This window comes from Urocitellus parryii, chromosome 9, assembly GCF_045843805.1.
Source record: "Urocitellus parryii isolate mUroPar1 chromosome 9, mUroPar1.hap1, whole genome shotgun sequence".
NCBI lineage: Eukaryota > Metazoa > Chordata > Mammalia > Rodentia > Sciuridae > Urocitellus > Urocitellus parryii.
Window position 1 is genome coordinate 104889000 of NC_135539.1, and position 19395 is coordinate 104908394.

Consider the following 19395-nt stretch of genomic DNA (forward strand, 5'->3'; position numbering starts at 1 on the left):
TGGTGTCATAGGTCCATCCTTGGAGCATAACAAGAGCCAATACTGTTGTTGGTGCTTTAGTCGTGCCATGGTAATCCATCCTTTCCAGATCCCATGAGGGTGAAGTATTAAGTCCTAGGTCTCCTGAAGCAAACGCTGAGATGGAGTTCAAAGGCAAGGTGGCACCAGGAAATAAAAGTAACGGAGTAGTAGAAGTAGGAACAGGAAAGGACTCAGTCAAAGCAAAGAGTCTCTGTCAGGTCCAAGTGCTTCAGGAGGTAGCTTCAGCCTGGCCACACAGGGCAACTCTGGGGTGTGGGCCAGGAAAGTAACAGGGCTTCCATTCCTTTGCACAGTCGGTGGCTGACATCCTTCATGGTGGCAAGGAAGATTGTTATGGGCCAGGCTATCTGGGCAATGACCAGGAGACTTCATTTTACTCTGAGATTCCATGTCATATAAGAAATGCTTCTCCCATGGGAACCTCCACCTCTGTACCTTTCAATAGTTGCTTAACGTAGCATGTTTGGCAACACAAAATGGCAATTCTTATACAACATATCTTGTCAGAGATTGATTATGTAGACATTAGTAACCATTCTTTAATTTCTATTATGAAAAGTCCCATGGGAAATACTGAATGTACACAGGATGAAAATATGATGGACATTGCATTGTTTTGCTAATGGCTTAATTCAGCTTCTATAACTCGCTTGCTTGCAGCTATGGCAACCCAGGTGCAGTTTTTGCCTTTAAATACCTTGAAACGCTCAGGCTTGGGCTGTTCCTTGCAGAGATAGTTATGAGTCCTACAGGGAGCAGTTGCTGGCTAATTCAGACAAAATGGACTTGGTGTATTTTCCGAACAGTCTGCCCCATAACAGGTGGGTGTGTTGGGTGTGTGTGTGTGCATAATCTGCAAAAGGAGAGCAACAGGTTGTGCACCAAGAGGAGTAGAACAGGTAGATACTATTATCTCCATGTAACAGTAAAGGCCACAGAGTCTTGCCAAGACCTCAAAGCTCAGGGGAATAGCTGGGATTTGGAAACTTGCAGTTTGATTCTAAAAGCCATGTGCTTCACTACCCTCCTATCTTTACAGCATGCTATGGCATTATCAATACATTTTCTACAGTTTTCACAATGGACTGCTTAACAAACTATTTTGATTTTATTAGGTTTCTTAAAATTTTGAAAGTATGTCTGGGATGAAATCCATTAATGCTATGTTGCACTATGTTTCAGACAGGCAACCCCCAACAAAGGTAAATCAAATATTTAAAACTAGACCACTGGAGTACCTGGAAGAACATATACTCCCAAACCACTCTAACTAATGAAATCTGCCCAGCCCTTATAGAATTGTGTAAAATGTGGTTTTGTGGGTCTTTCTAAATAAGAGGTATATCTGGACAGAGTAGCACACCCATGTGATCCCAGAAACTAGGGAGGCCAAGGCAGGAGGATCACAAGTTTTGAGGCCAGCCTGGATGACTTAGTGAGACTTTAAGTCAAAATAGAAAATAAAAAGGGCTGGGGATGTAGCTCCGTGTGCTAGAGTGCTCCTAGATTCAATCTCCTACCGAAAAAAAAAAAAAAAAAATGGAGGGCAGGAGTTTGTGCATGGTGAGGGCCTAGGTAATTGGTGCCCTTTAGGTTTTCAGAATGGCTATGTGACAATGCAAATAAGCAAGAGAGATATAAGTAGTAATATAACCTGCATCAAGAGAATCCCATAGATCCTTGCTGGCCCAGAAAAGATGATACCAGGGAGAACAGGGGGGCTAAATAAAGTAAGAGCATTTTAAGAGGAAGACTTAAGAAATGCAGAAGTTTTCTTCCTATGTGTTCCAGTGAAAGGGGGAAATGCTCCTTTTTTTGCATGTGGAGGGTGATGCTCTGTGGATACACTGAACCCTAATTGTTGTGTGCATCCTGATTGTCAAGTAGGGAAGAGTGGAAGAGGGACAGGCTTGAATGCTATAAAAGAGGATTCTAGATCATGGTAACTGACATCTGTATTGTGGTTACCAAAGGAGAGGCACTGCTAGAAGTGTTTTACAGATATTAACCTCTTAAAATCTCTTAATAATCCAATAAGGTAGATGCTCTTATTTACAAACAAGGAAACAGAGGCACAGAGATTAAATAACATGGTCAGGATCACACAGCCAGTTAGCTGAAGAGCTGTGATGTGAGCGCAAGTTATCTACTTTTAGATTCTATACTCTTACCCATTTTTGCCCTGGACCATCAGGAATAATGCTGATAATGTTGCTAATCCTTATTTGTAGTTTATTTCTGAATGCTTTGCTATTTTTGAGACAGATCCCTATCCAAATCTTGGTCAAAGCTAAATTCTAGAAAAATACTTGCGTTCTGACAGCAAGAAACACTTATGAAATGGTCTTAAAGTTGATATGAAGTTATGCATGTTAGGAAAATTTAGAGTAAGAGGTGGCAGCCAGGCAGAGGAACTCTTTGTTCTGTATAAAAATGATGGTACTCCCTGCCCATGGGGAGCTGGAACTGGCAGCATTTATATTACTAAGTCACTCTCAATACTCAGCTGCTTGCTAAGAATTAAATTGCTGGAACTAGATCTAATAAGCCTCAGGTTACCATGGTTTGGATGAGGTGAGCACATTAGTGTGATATATTTAGTCTCTAGAAACAGTTAGCTTTATTACCAAAAAGATAATACATGCTGACATTACTCATGGTTACTCACTTCATGTCCCCAAGTAAACAATCGCACACCAATTTAGTCTATTGAGTCAAGCTGACCTCCCATCCTGTTTATGGTTTGTGGACAGGAGTGACTCATACAGGTCCCCGCCAGAGGCATGATTGCCTCTGCTGCCCTCTAGAGGCCCATCAGGTCAAGACCACTCATCTGTGAGTGTCACCTTTACTTTCCCTTTTAAATCTCCAACTGATTCTGTTTGTCAAAAAGAGATGAGGCCAAAACACTCTGAAGTTCCAAAACCAATGATACATTTTAATTAAAATTCCAAGCCAGACCACTTATAATTACTATGTACTCAAGGAAAATGAAGAGCTTCTACCCTGTATTTCTCACATCATATCTCAGCCACTAAATAGAAATGTCAAGGTTGTCTTAAAACTATAAATAGGGCTAACACTCAAAGCATTTACCACATGCCAGGTATTTATTCTAAGTATATCACATTTGTTAACCTGTTTAATCTACCCAATAGTCCTGAAAGGTGGGTAGTATGATCACCTCCATATTATAAATTCTGTAGTAGAAGCAGGAATTGCCGAGGACTTATCACAGTTCATGAGTGGCAGAGCTGAATTTGAATACAGGTATGTCTGGTTGCGTAGACTAGGCTTAGTATCAGTCCACTGTACAGCCTCTTTTGTAACTATTAAGGTATGCATTACAAATTTAATTTTTAGGTAGAGATTTTGCTAAAAAATCTTTAATATTGATCTGAGGAAACAATTGGCCCAGACACTTGAAAAATGTCAGCAATATATAATAGACAAAGAGAAAGGATAGGAGAAGGAAGATGAAGTAGAGGAGGAAGAGAAAAATAGAATTATTCTAGAGGTATGACAATTAAATATAATTTGTTTCCCATGATTGTATCCTAAATATTAAAAAACAAAGCTATACACAGCACTGGATATTTGGGGATTTGAATTTGGATTATATATTGGATAATAATGTTAAATTTCTCAAGTATGCTCCTTTTATGATGGTCTAGAAGAGAATGAGTTATGTCCTTGTTATTAAGAGATCCTTGATGATGTATTTAGGGGTAAAATGTCATGATATCGACAAATATCCATGAAAAAGTCCAGGAAAAATATTAGAAATATTTGTGAGAAATCCAAAAGAGAAAGCAAATGTGGAAAAAATGGAGAAACTGGGTAAAGAGGTATATGATGTTCATGATACTATTTTTAAAGCTTTTTTCTAGGTTCGAAATTTTTAGAGGTAAAAAAGGGAGGAAAAATAAGCTTTATCTCAAAATGAGAATCAGACATAAATATAGACAATGGATCTGCCTGGACCACTCTGGATGAAGATAAACCAGAGAATCATGTTGGGTTCCATAGGCAAACTTTGAAATCTGTGGACATGTGCTCTGTGGGGGTGTGTGAAATGTTAAAGCTTATTTATTAGTGTCTTTCCATTTGTACTGGGTACTACATGCATCAGTATATACTTTTTAAGTATTCAAGTTTTCAACCAATAGAAAATAAACAATGCAAGTTGTAAAGTCTTTTATCAAGTTTAGAAAGGTCTCATTTTAGTCTTGAAATTATTCCATTTTTGTCATCAGTAAAGAAGGCGTATTTAGGAGTCTGTGATTCCTATTTATTCAGCACATGTATTTTGTTCTAGGTACTGGTATAGATGATGGGATACAGCAGTGAACAAACAAGATGCCTGGATTCACAGTGCTTACCTTCTGGTGAAAAAGAGAGAGGCAATAAACATGGTAGCCCAGAGAAGTGTTAGAGAGTGATCACTGCCAAGACAAAGCAGAACAACAGAGCAGGAAAGTGGGACATTGAACAGGTAGTTGCAAAGCAAAGGCTTTGCAATTTTAATCAGGAATTTCCCAGGGTTTCATTCAAACATGACACTTGGAAGGAAAGTGGAAGAGAATAGTAGAGAAAGACCCTAAGGTGAGCGCATGCCTGGATGATGGTTGGAACAGAGTAAGAGAGGAGAGAGTAGAGAACATGAAATCAGGATGGAATTAGAGGATGAATTCATAGAGGTCACAATGAAAGCTTTCATTTAAATGTTGAATACAATAGGGTATCATTGAATGATTTTGAGCAGAGGAATGATGATCAAAATTAATATAAAATAATAAATCTCATAGGGAGACATATGTGGGATCAGCCTCTCCCATTGGGAGGCTGTTGCAACAATCCAAGCAAAAAGTGATGGTGACTCAGTGCAGGACAGTACAGTTGGGATTGGAGGGATGCGATGGGATTCTGGGCAAGTTGATATGGGAGAGCCAAGTGAGAGGATTTACCAATGAGTCAGAGATGAGTTTGGGAGAAAGAAACTGTTCAGGGAGACTTGAAAGTTTTCTCCTGAGTACCTGGAAAGATAAAGTTGCCATCTACTGGGATGGGAAAGACCAGGTAGGGCATATTTTGAGGAAGAAGATCAAGAGTTGAGTTTTGAACATTCTGAGTTGGAGATGCCCATTAGAAATCCAGAAGGAGTTACCTGTCATAAAAGTAGTTTATGCAGAAGTCAGGAGAATGGAGAGCAGTGGGGGCAAGAGATTTATAACTGGTCCTAATTGGTGTATAGATGGTATTTAAAACCATGAGTCTTGATCGGTTGATGAAATGGTAAACGTGGTAGAGGAGAAGATTTTTAAGGACCATGACCTTGTAATTATTCTGTTTTGCATGTTTATACTTGTTATGGTTCTCATTTTGTTTAGAAAATTATTACGCTGCTCAAAATAAAAGGGAAAATTGACAATTATCTAAATTACTGAAGATAGCCAATCAAATAATTAAATTTGCAAAGTATATTAATTTTCCTCAATTATCTGGTTTCATTTTCTACAATTGCCTGCATTATTCAGTACTAGGACAGCTATATGTTGAGTTGTCTTATCGTACTGTTATTTAATCAATAATACATTAATCTTTGGGACAGTAAAGTGCAAAAATTCTTTCAAATGATTTTCTATAGGGAGTAATCCTCATCTGTGTTTACTTTCCGAATTAAAATCAGATGTTTTGTTGGACTATGACAGTTCTTTCCCCTTTTTTCTTATGTTTATGACTTTGACAGGTCTCTTTTGGTGAGGGAGTAAAATGGCTTTTTAAAGTTATGCCCAAGCAGAGCTCATGTTAATGAAGGACCAAAAGAGGAGAAAATGCTGTCTGTGAACAAAGATATTTAAATATACTTGTTTTATCTAATAAAAACAACTGCTGAAGATAAGGAGTTCACTGAACTGCAAATAAGCCCATGTAGTAAATGCATTTTATCAGTAATATTTGAATTTTAATGTCAGAGCCATTATAACACTCTTCCCTTAGTTAATTGAGTAAATAAATATGGGCAAGCTCAGAAGCTTTCTTTCCCCACAATGAATTGTATAACCGTGGTGGATAGTCTAGATAAGATAGACACGTGATGAGGCTTATTCATAAAGAAAAACCCACTAGGCACTATGGCACATGCCTGTTAACCCAGTAGCTCGGGAGGATCACAAGTTCAAAGCCAGCCTCGTCAATTTGGCAAGGCCATAAGCAACTCAGTGAGACCCTGTCTCTAAATAAAATAAAAAATAGGGCTGGGGATGTGGCTCAGTGGTTAAGTACCCCTGGGTTCAATCCCCAGTAATCTCCCCAACAGAAAAATAAATAAATAAAAAAGAAAGAAAGAAAGAAAGAACAACCCAATTTAACCCAACATTTAAAATAAGGAAGAGGATGGACTCATACATTAGAAAATATAGAGGTAGATCAGGTTTCTGGGTGTGTTGATCAAGAATTTAGTTGTCTTTGTTTATTTATTTTTCATTCCTCTCTTCTCTACCATCCAAATTGCTGTCTTCAATTGAAAGCTGGCTTTTTTTTTTTTTTTTTTTTTTTTGCAGGTCTAGAGAGGCTGCCAAAAGTAGTTGGGCTATTTGCTTTCTTGAAAATGCCCAAGGAGAAGGAATGCCCTCCTTCAATTATCAGGCAAGTGATCTGGGCTCAGTGCCAATTCTTGTGGCCAATAGAATGCCATGCCATGTGTTGACAGTCTTAAGGCCTCAGTCCATGGGATCAAGTCAGAAGGATTCCCTTGCTTGCTTATGTCTTTGGAGATGTCAGTGGGGTCAGTGCCCTTTGACGCACACACTGTAGCACAGTGAGGGTGAACTGGTGGGTTGTTGACATAATCATCATGGATACCTCAAGGGGCCAGAGTCAGCCAGATGATCCAAACTTAACACTTACGCCGCTTGGATTTGTTGTTGAGACTCAGTCTCCAAATATTTTATTTATCTCAGGGCCTCTCTCCATTGGGTGGTAACAGAAACCCAACAGTATCTATTTAAGAAAAAAATTTGAATTCAAACTCAGGAGACATGGGCAAGATGAAAAATTTTACTTATCTTGTTATTAACTGATATAAACAGTTTTAACACTTTAGTGCATCTAGACAGGATGTCTTTTTTTTTACTGTTACCAGAACAGATCTCAAACAACATACACATAAATACCATTTTCATATTAGCACTTCTCTATTGCATATGCTGTTTGAACAAAATTATATGATAGAAGTTTATTTGAAATCCATCATATGGATCACTATTACAAAAGAGATGTCATATTTAGGTTCCAGTTTATTGGGAGGTTTTCAATTAAAGTTGATGAATTAAACATGTGATTATTACATCTTCCTCCTAAAAGCATACTAAAATGAAAGTAAAGATGTTTTAAAGGCAGAAATCTTCAAGGACAGAGAGAGCATGGGAGAAGATGCCAGTAACAAAATGTTGGCAGCTGAGAAGGCAATGGACAAGCATCAGACCATGAAAATCAGATGAAACTCAGAAGCAATCTGATTTGAGCCTCTGAACCACAAAAGGCCTCAGGAACCAACAGCACAAGGTGTCTATGATCATGAAAGTATAAATGGGACCCGAAACAGAATTGTGGGTGAACGTTATGGTTTGGATCTGAGGTGTCTCCCAAAAACTCACATGTGGGACAATGCAAGAAGATTCAGAGGAGAAATGATTGGGTTGTAAGAATCTTAACCCAATCAGTGAATTAATCTCCTGATAGGGATTAATTAACTGAAGTGGTAGGGAGTGTCTGGAAGAGGTGGGAATTGGGGCATGGCATATATTTTGTATTTTGAGAGTGGAGACTCTATCTCTGCTTCTTAATTACCATGATGTGAGCTGCTTCCCCCTGCCACACGCTCCGCCATGATGTTCAGCCTCATCTCAAGCCCCAAGGAAAAGAGCTGGCCTTCTATTGACCAGCCTTCAAACAAACTCTTCCTCCTCTATAATTGTTCTGGTCCCATCCTTCAGTCACAGCAGTGAAAAAGCTGGCTAAAACAATGAGGGTGTTAGGGAATCAGTTGAGCCCCAGGCAAGTACCCTCATGCTATTTAGGTGGCACTTGCTCCCCTTCTCCATCTCTCACACCATAATATAAAGAAAGAAGATTTACTTTCAGGAGACATGAACCAGAGAGTCTCTGGACTGGTACAACAGAAGGAGCAACCTCCTAAAAAACAGGGTGATCAGATAAAAGCCTACATAATAAGAGAGGAGAAAACTGCTTTCATTCTCTTACCAGACTCCTTAAATGATAAAAGTTAGGAAAGAGACTTGAAATTCCTTCTCTGACTAGTCCAGGAGCATAGACTTGAAAGTACTGAAGGCAAAGGATCCAGTATTAAAAGGCCACGATAAATCATCTGAGAGTGAAGTCCTTTCATCTTGAAGACTCACACCCTTAAAGCTTCCAATCAACTCTTTAGTTTTCTATCTAAAAATCTAAGAAGATAACCATACATTTTTGAGAAGGCTTTAACAGAAAAGACAGAGACCAAGCAATAGAAAAAGACATTTACAGAAAACAGAGATCATAAAGAACATTTTGAGGAAAAACTAGCCTCAAAAATATAAAAAATCGTTATATCTATGAAACAAGAACATGATGCTATTAAAAAAGAATACTCTGAGAATATAAAAGAACCCTTTAAATTTAAAATATGATTGCAGAAATGAAAAGGAAAAAAGGAGGGAGATAAAATAGTGGACATTTCTAATAATGTAGGATAACTTAACAAAGCTAGAAAGAATTTTAAAAACTTAAGAGGATTAGTTCAAGAATGCACATATTCAAATAATATGTGCTCAATAAGGAGAAAATGGGTCAACAGAAGAGGTAGAAATCATCAGATAAATAAATTATGAAATTTCATTAGTGACAATGAGCCCACCATGAACCTAAGTTCATAAGTAGCATAATGGATGAAAAGAGACACCCATTATTATCTCCATAAAATTTTGAAATATCAGAGATAAAGAGAAGATAACAAAGCCTATGCAGAGAATGGAAATAGACACTAAGTCACATGCATATAATATCAGAATGACATTTGAGTTAATAGTAACACTGGAAGTTAGAAGACAATGAAATCACATCTTAAAGGTTCTAACAGCAAATAATTTCCAACCTGAAATTTTATATTCTGTAAAATTACTATTCAGATTAAAGATATTTTCTGACATGCAAGTTCTCAGAAATTATTCTAGGACTTCAGTTATGCAGTAGACTTACAGAGCACCTGTGCAGATCAGACCAGTCAGATGAAACTGGGAATCTTTTTGGTCTTTCCTTTTCATGGGGAAGATTTGTACTTTTAGATTTAGATTTGTACTTTTAGTTTGTGATGAGCTTTTAGAAAACAACCAAATTAAAGAATAAAATAATAACTAGGAATACAAAATATTATTCAAAATAATAAATAATAAATAGACTCATTGTATATTACTGTCCATACCTTGTTGACTCTAAGATATCATCAACTATAAGATGCACCAATATGTTATGCACCACTACAAAAGAAAAAATCTCTATAAATGATGACACAATGACTTAATGTTAGTCCACATAAATCAGTTACATTTGTTTGTTGTTGCTTTGAAATATCTTCCATCTTTCCTCCTGTCTTCATTGCCTGTGACAGAGAATCCTTTCCACACTCTTATTAGCCAACATAACCTAGTTTCATCTACTCATGGGTATCTTTATTCTTAGATTTCATAAAGCACTTGGTTATGCTTTGCAAGTAAATATTCAATTGCTGTCATTCTTCCAGTGACAAATATTTATGTTATTAATAACAAATTTATGCTCCTTTTTTTCTTTTTGTCTTTCTATGTACACAGTAACTTTCACAATTTCATTTCTTCTTGGAGATACTTTATGTGGCAGTTAAACTCAGTATGCTAGTGCCAATCGTGTATATGCTCAATGAGTCATGACATTATTAGTCATGACATTATTAGCTTTGTGCAAACTTATATATATGCAATGGCAACTACATTACAAAGGCTCTCTGGCTAACTGCTTTATTTCTGTTACTATGGAATGCTAATTCGTTGTTTTAAAAAATTGCACATTATTTGTTATATAAAGTCTTTAAATTCATCATGGGCCAAGTTACTCTCTCTCTCTCTCTCTCTCTCTCTCTCTCTCTCTCTCTCTCTCTATATATATATATATATATATATATATATATACACACACACACACACACACACACACACACACACACATACCATTTTCAGAGTTCTTAAAATATGGGAAAAAAATCTTAGAATCAACTTAATAAAATACTTATCTATGATTAGGATGAGCATAGTAACAATACTACAAATACTGAATATGAACTAACAATCGGTAAGATGTAACCATATTAGGTGAATATGAGAGTGCTAACATATATAAATATATTTTACACACACATATGATAGTAATGAATACAGAAAATACATATATATGATGCATACAAAAGTAATATATGAAAGTATCCATATATATTAGATGGTGGTGATGAATGCAGTAATGGTGAAACAAAGCTAAATTCTTAATTTCTAAGGTATAAAAGCAGTTATTGATCCTTAATCTTGAAAACTTATTCTATACAAGTAAACATGTTATTGGAAGATCATATTAACATAAAATAAGTAGCAGAAAGAATCAAGAGGTTACCTCTGGAGGATTGCTCTTGGGTCAGGGAACTTTTACTTTTTAAGAAGTCTTTGAATTATTTGAAACTTTAAGCTATGTGTAAATAAGTTGAGTATGTATGACATTTAACTTTGAAATAAACCAGTGGCAACCCAAGAATTGCTAACAAAATTTTCTGTCCTTGACGATCTATATTGGAGCTTACAAGTCATGTTTGACATTTAAAAAACCTCAGTAATAACTTTCTACCAACAGACCCGCTTGCTACATGTGGTGTGACCTAAGGACATTGCAGATATATTATTCTTTATGGAGTTAGGCTGAAGAGAGATATTTCCTGTTTTGTTTTTGAAAGTGAATTATTTTGTTTTGGTTCAAATCTAACCCTACCTAAAATATGTAGACATGAAAAACTCTAAGTATCTTATTAGTGAAGCCATTTATAGCTAAAACAATTCCATCTCTTTTTATGTCAGTTGTTATGACTGGCTGGCCATCTAGCCCCAGGGAGTTCTCTTCCCAGGAGCGCACATAAGCCTTTCTTTCCTATAACTCACTGGTGGTGTCTCCTTCCTCTGCTCACATCTCTGTAAGCTGATGGATCACATTTCTTAGTTAAGAATCAGTATCTCCCATTTAAAAAAATTAATTGGAACCCTGCCAATTAATAAGATCAGGGCAACATGTTTTAATGGGAAAACTACAGGACCAAGAGTCAGGAGACTCAATTGCTGTCCTGGTTGGGCCATTTTAGAGTCTTACCTCTTTAGTTTCCCACTTGTTAATGGAAATGTTTACATAGAAGTACTTCACCGTTATAATAGTGTATGATTCTGAGTAATGCACTTATTTAAATGCTTTAATACAAGATCAATCAAGTGTGAACTAACATGGCTTTTTGATAAAGGTCTGGATCTCAGTTTGTACAATTATTTGACAAATAAGAACTTAAAGAAAGAACAACATTGACTTAAGTTACCAGCAAAGAACACATCAGGGTAAAGAGCCCAGGAAATATTTTAAAATAAAAAAACATTATTAATGTTGCATTCTACGCTGGCAACTTAGGTAATGTGACATTCTAGAGATAAATCTTCCTTAACTAGTTACAACATGGTTGTGAGCAAATGGGGCATATATTTTCTAAACATTGCTTCTAAGCAAATTACCTACTTTAAATATTAATCCATTCAGTTTTATCCCACTACGACTATCACCCCTGCTGCTTTATGCATCCTGGGATATTGCCAGCCAGGGCAGAAGCTGACTTTGCAAAATCAAATGAATACCTTGAAAACATAAGTCATCTATACTCAGTTAATTAAATAATTATAAACTATCCTAAAAAACAATATCACACTCTAACATAAAAATGCTCAGAAAGTATACATTATGCACACGGAAGAAAAAATGTCTTCAATTTAGTTGCTGCATTGAATGAAAACAATAATAAACACTGATTTTAACAATGAGAGTTGTGTCAAACCCAAGCAGGCTACTGTGTGCTCACTTCAACATTGGTCTGTCCAGGCAGGAAGGTCTCTGTGCTGCTAGGGAGAGCTGACCTATAGTTAGAGGACAGTTGGCTTTTCCTTTCTCAGATCTGCCACCTCAGGCAAATGCCATGCCATAAAGGCAAACACTGATTTATTTCTGTTACTATGGAGTGTTAATTCTTTGTTTTAAAAAATTGCACATTATTTGTTATATAAAGTCCTTAAATTCATCATGAGCCAAGTTACTATCTCAATGATTTCCAGCTTCTGACATATATTAGAACTGAGAATTTTTTTATTTTTCACATTTGTGTACCTGGACCTGTCCCTTGTTATTTTGTGCAGTTCATTTATAATCTCTTTCTATATTTTTAAAATATTTTTTTAGTTGTTAATGAACCTTTATTTATTTATTTATATGTGGTGCTAAGAAACAAACTCAGTGCCTCACACATGCTAGGTAAGCGCTCTATCACTGAGCCACAACTCCAACCTCTAATCTATATATTTTTGAAAATTACACCAAATGCTATTTCAAATATCAACCGATGGTTGAAAAAGATTACTCTGTATGATAACTGAACCCTTCGATGAGACATTTCTGACATGACCAATTTATCCTAAATTGTACTGGAATTCCAGGACACTACTTTAGATCTGTCCTCTGGAGGGAAATGGTAGCAACTAGTTCTGTTGTCTCAACACACCATGGTCTACTTGTTTTGACAAGATTTCATTATTTCAAAGAAAATAATTACTTGTTTTCTTCTTTCATTATCTTCACTCTTTTTCCTTTTTAGGAGGTTTTTTTAGATTATTTATTCTATATTTCTTAAAGTCTGGAGAGCAGGGCGGTCTCTAAGTCTTTGGAATCAACACATAGAAAGAAAAAAAGGTAAAAAATTATATGACCACTTTTAAATTTCTCCTTTCCCCTTCTGTCTTTCCCATGCTTGTACATAGGCTCAATCCCCAAGTATGGGAACAGTTTTCAATTTTTGTCTGTTTTTGATCTTTCTGGATCCCCTCAACTCCTTCACTCCCTGGCTCTTGTTTAGTAGTAGGAAAAATAAAAATAAAAAAAATCCAAGGAAATGAAAGTTGCCACTGGTGTTCTTCTCCTTTACCCTCTATCTAATTTTGTTTTCTATTACTCATGACAAAAGATGATAGGGTTAGAAGTGGTAGGGGTGGGGACAAAGGAGCAAAGATTGGAAATTTTTGACATACCTTGATCGTAGGAAATTAATTTCTTAACAAGATCTTCTCCCCAGTGGATCTTGGTGAATTGCATTTTGGGGGCATGTATTGGAGGCCACCAGATCACACTGGTTCCATATGCAATGAGGCAGGGCACGGCGACTTTAAAATAAGGCCGGGCTGACTCGGTACCTGTTGCTTTCATGGTGGAGCTCCTCAGAGGGCTTCTCCACGACCTTCTGATTGGCAACCTGCACGTCCTCTTTCCCCGTTCACTTCTGGGCATGGACAAAGCCCTGGTCTCTGAGGCCCAAACCGCCTTCAGAGGTTTTAGAAACCAAAGTCTTTCTTGGGCCAGATTTTTCCCCATCTTTTCCTAGATATATTCTTTAATTCACACACACATGCACATACTTTCCTTTCCAATGAACATGATGAAGGGGAGAGGAAAGAAAGGTGAAGGATCCAAGAGAACAGACAGATCCTGCCTTTTATCTCAAGTCTCTTTGCTTCTATGGTTCATGGGACTTTGGTTTTGGAGTCTCAGCCCAATTTTAACGTTCAAGCTGCCTATTACTGGTAGAAAAGGGGGGCAAAAAAGAGCCGCTTCCCTGTCTCTTTGCCTTCATCTGCTGTTCACGTGGAAGTGTGTGCGGCTGACCCAAGCCTCGCTGACATGTCAGCGTGCAGCCGCAGGACGAGGGGTGTTTGATTTATAAATGGAATGTATAATAGGCACGATGCCTTCTGAGCCGAACGTTCATGGAAAATCACATGCCGCTCACATGAGGGACCAAGATCTTTTTTTATTATTTTAATGAATTGAGTTTTTTCAGTGCACCAGGGAGATAAGAAGATACCTGCCAATAACCCTCTGATTGCGTCCTCAGCCAATTGGTGGGCTTGAACATGGGCACTCCTCTAGTCAATTGAGTTTGTGTGTTAAGTCAAGGTTTAGCTTTGGATTTGAAGCTCTCGCTCAAACAAAGCCTCAGACGCTCCGACAGTGGAAACCATCACATAATTCTCCTCTTTGTTTCTTTAAAGAGCACGGGGTTGGTTAAAAAAAAAAAATCCATTTTGGGAAGACTGGGTCTGAAGATAATGATAGTGAAGATGAGAAAAGACAGCGGGTTGTAAGTTCTGGCCTAAGTTGGGAAATGGGAGGGGGAACAAAAAAAGGTTGAAAAGGTAATAAACTACAGCAAGGCCAACAGATCAACCAACATGAGACAAACCAACAGGTAACAAGGGGCCTCTGGAGCTTCTGAAGAATTGAGATCAGTAGGAAAGCGTTTTGAATGAGAAATAAAATGCTCCTTCCTGTCAGGGAGGAAGGGAGGTGTATGGTGCTTGAGAAATGGGGAAAAAATGCAATTAAAAACCAGATATGAATAAAGATCAGGTGAGAGAGGATGTCACCCCGTGGCCTTTGGAACTGTGTTTCTGCTGCATCCCCAGATTATTTTTTTCCTGGAACAAAAGGAACAATGTTGTGGAAAAATGGGTGCCAGATACTTTAGGAAAATGAGACACAGTGAAGCGGATAAAGGAGACAAAGACAATTGCAGTCATATGCAGTAAACTGAAGGCAGCTGAGGCCTGAGACAAAAGGTGACAATTCAGAGCCAGCAAGATGACTGAAGCATGGGAAGGAAGGAGGGAAGATGATTCACAATAATGTTTGAAAGACATTGGCCTGAATATTTATCAGGGTGTCGCGTTCACTGCTTGGCCTTGGGGGCCTGCCTTTGTTCAGTGAACCATTTCCCAGTTTTAAGGCAATAAACAGGAAAAGAGCTTGAAAGATGGCCACGGATGCTTGGTACATAGTGTTTGAGAGCGAACCTGAGATAAGACTTTGGCTCTGAGTGATGGATTGAAGTCACTGAGGAGGATCATCTCCCTCCAGAAATGGACTCCAAGAGGAAATGCATGATTCAAATGCTATGAAAGGATTCCTTGTCATGGGACGAAAGTTTCCACCACATCCTCTTGTGGGGTAATTTCACTTAACACTTAATTCATTCCCGATAGAGACAAGAATAAAGAAGGAAAATCAGCGGTAGAATAGCTGAACATTATAAACTCATAAGTAACTCTCCTTTGGGGACACGAGCCTGTATTTGTATCTGTGTTCTTTCATAAAAGCAAGCATATCAGAGGCCATTTTCAGTGAGATATATGGTCCATCATCTCAGGATTTTTTCCCCAGAAAATAGGACCTGAAGGTTCATTTGTAGAAAAAGAATTATCATTATCCTTTAAGACGCCTTTCTCAAAGTGTTAGGGATTTGCCCCCCAAATATTATATCATTAATCCTCCTTTATAGAGTACTGTGACTCTGTCTGCAAGAAATTTCCCTTCTATTATTTGTTTTTAACAATAAAATGAAATTTTCCCAAGCCAGTCAAGGACCTTCTTATATAACTAGTAAGTGGGTGTTTTATTCTGGCAATAAAAACCACTCAGAACTGTGCCATTGCTGTTCAAGCATTTATTAGTAAAATTCTGCCCCAAATGAAAAACAAGAGAACCTGGATACAAATGAAAAAAATCCAAAAGTTAGTTCCCTGCGGAATCGAGACTCTGCCAAATGGCACACAAAAAGACACCCAAGAGTGAAAAAGCAAACTTGGAAAACAGAATTGTCTGAGGTATCAGCGAGCCCCAGAGTAGTCTCATGGTATTTGTGTGCAGTTAGCGGAAAATGAATGCCCCTGCTAATCTTCTAGAGCACTCTATCAGGGAGTCAATGCACCAGCACTAGCTGTAGGAATGGAAAAGAAATTCAGGTCCCCCCCACCTCAGCTCAGTACATAAGCTTACATAGTTTCCCACCAAGGGGTTTGCAGGGGCACCTGCATCACCAGCAGACATAGGGATTAATAGAAGACGGACGGTGGAGAGGACAGTACCCAGCAAAAACATTTGTTGGAAATGAAATGTACGTTCTGAATCTCAATACATCCAAAGGGGTTGTTATCATCATATGTCTTCTGCAGAGGGGCAGTAGTAAAATAGTTTGGAAAAGCTGAAGTTTCTCTCCTCTCATGTTGATAAGCAAGTATATATACCTAGGTCAACTGAGATAGAGCATGGTGGTTCTACCTGCTAAGTTCAGTTGGTATAAGGAAGTTACTTATCAGTCCTCCCAAATTAGTGATGCGTATCATTAGGATGTCTCATTATATGTGAAAAGTTACCAGTATTTCCTGAAAAGAAAAATCAGCTTAGGGACATTTACTTCAGATAGAATTTCAGGGTTTAAATGTAGGGAAGCAGTAATTAATTACACATTATATCTGCATAGCATTTTATAGTTTTCAAGTTTAGCTTTTAATATGCAATCATTCATTTAATAATTAAATGATTATTTGCCTTGACTAAAAAAGATGTGAGGATAAGGTCTATGTCTTATTTGGCTTCGAACTGTTTTTGCCTAATATTTAGCAGAGTGCACAGTAGATATGTGATTAGCATTTGTTGAATAATTGAAAATATTTATTCTTTCCAAAATGGGTTTAAGTGACTCTTTAATAATTCACTTGGTTTCTACGATTTCTAGTTTCTCTCATTGAAAATAAGATGTTTGGACTAGATTTGCACACACTGGCCAGATAGCAAAACAACTCTGGAGCTTTTTAAGTGAACATGCGCCCAGTTTCCCTCCCTATGTGTACAATCATATTCTCCAGTTGTGGGTCCAACATAACCAAGTTTTGAGAAACAGTGCAGTGAATGAATTCTGGAGCCCTTTCTGCCTTTAAGATTCTCTGAAATTGAAAGGTCCTATAATGCTTTTTTTAAAATTTAATTGATTTTATTTTTCTAAGTACATGACAGTGAAATGCATTACAATTCTTATTACACATATAAAGCAAAATTTTTCATATCTTTGTATATAACCTATAATGCTTTTATGTGCTCATTTATTATTAATTCCTTGCAGGCAGTTAAGTGAAGAGAAATAGTTTTTCACGTTTCTATTAGAAACAAAGATAAGGCATCTTTGAAATTATCATATAAAAATAAAAAGTAAAGAAGAAACACCATCTTTGCAATGGGGTTCTCGTACACTTTTCAGAAAAAAGCTATGACTGTCACTGCAATCTCATGTACTGATGTGGTGTGTTGGCAATGTTTCATCTCATTATCTTGTGGTTTTTTCCACAGTGACATCCTCCCCATTGTATGTGTGTGTGTTTCTGAGACTCAAACCTTCAGATCAGAAAAGAGAGGATCACTCTTGACAGTCTGGTCCTTATAGGATTTTGCATTGTGGGTCAACTAGCTAATTGTAATTTATAAAGCTCTGGTTTTCAATCTTACCACTATAAAGTTGATCCAGATACTTTCTTTCTATGGTCATTCGGTAGATGGGTGACATCTGTCTTTAAATAAGCAAATTTGGAGTCACGTTAAATTGTTTTCACCCCAGGGACAGGGCTCAGTCTTCTGCACGGTTCTGAGAGTTCAATGCAAGATTCAAAAAACGACATGGTAAAGCCACATGGAATAGAAATAACATAATGAAGATTTTTTAAAGTCTGAAATTGAAACTGCTGTTTCTCTGATAGTTTTTCTTTCATTTTTGAAGGAATATGGTGTGACTGCTTTGAATTTAAGACCACATTAAATAAACAATAAAGACTAGAAAGGAGCCACAGCAAGGAAGACAGGAAATTTGGATTCTATATACCTGATAACAAAGTCAGGTAAGAGTGTTTTGGGGGAAAAGTTAAAGTTTTGGAGGGCAATCCCAGAAGCATTTAATTGGAATTTGTCTTAGACAATTGTGTGTGTGTGTGTGTGTGTGTGTTGTGTATAAGAGTTTTTGTGTGTGTTTGGGACAGAGGTAAGCTGAGGAGAGGTCGGGGGCTGGGAATAAGTCTTTTCTAGTTCCCAGATAGCTTCAAAAGAGGAGGAACGGGCTACAAAATCATTTTAGCTAAATTGACCCAAGAAAATTTCTTAGGCAGCACTATAGCAATTGAACTAAGCTTTTGCCTCTTCACTCCCTGGAGCTGTGGCTTTAACTGAGAAGCCATCTCAAAGTCATGGATTGTGACTTTGGAGCATTTCTGAGTACTGAAACTGGGAGAGGCAATCACAATGGACAAGAGAAATGACGCTTCTTGTAGTTCACTCAGAACAGTTTTGGAGAAGAAACTCAGGATCATGAAACAATTTTGGTGTGTGTGTGTGTGTGTGTGTGTGTGTGTGTGTGTGTGTGTGTGTGTGTGTTAATAGAGACCAAAGTCAGGGCCTCACGAATGCTATGCAGGTGCTTTACCACTGAGCTACCTCTCCAGTCCATGAAACAATTTTTAAGTTGTAATTAATACACACTCGATCCTAATAGTATAAAAACCTCTATATCTGTATGTACAAAGACATGGAGAAGATTTAGACTAGTATAAAAATTTTCAGATTTCTCTTTTTTTTTGTGAAGAAGTAAAAAAATTAAATGCCTTATGAACAACATATAGGAGAATTAATTCATTCAACAACTATTGATTGAGAAGCTATGTTCTCTAGGCACCCTCTTAGGCTCTGGGGAGAGAGCTGTGGAAAGGCTTCCTTGTTCCCATTTATCTGTCTGAATGGTAACATTAGGTTTTTTTCTTTTTTCCCCCACAGTGAGCCCTGAGACTTGACCAAAAGAGCCTTGAAGAATGGAGGTCTGAAGAAATGCAGCCTGACTTATATATCTATACCCTACTTCCTGCTCAATTCCTTGAAGTGAATAAAAGTTGGGTCTAAATGAATTTAAGGAATGACAACAAATTGATTTTATAGATACCTTTTTTTTTTCCAGGCAATCTCAGAATATCTCATCATTTTGAATGCAAATTGGCATGTTTATCTCAAGAAAATAGAAAAGTCAAGATACTCTCATTTCAACATCTCTTTGAATTATTAACATAGTTGCAGGCTTGGGCATTAATACCCCTGTACAGAGTGTATTTCTATTGGAAA

The 19395-nt window shown here is 37.4% G+C and overlaps 1 long non-coding RNA gene across 1 annotated transcript; it reads left to right on the forward strand.

The window, feature by feature from the left end:
• Positions 1-3204: 3204 nt before the first annotated feature.
• On the forward strand, positions 3205-19129 carry LOC144256918 (uncharacterized). Its single transcript, XR_013344318.1, has 4 exons — positions 3205-3312; positions 6606-6690; positions 18014-18131; positions 19057-19129. It is a non-coding gene; the product is annotated as an uncharacterized LOC144256918 (long non-coding RNA).
• Positions 19130-19395: the final 266 nt, after the last annotated feature.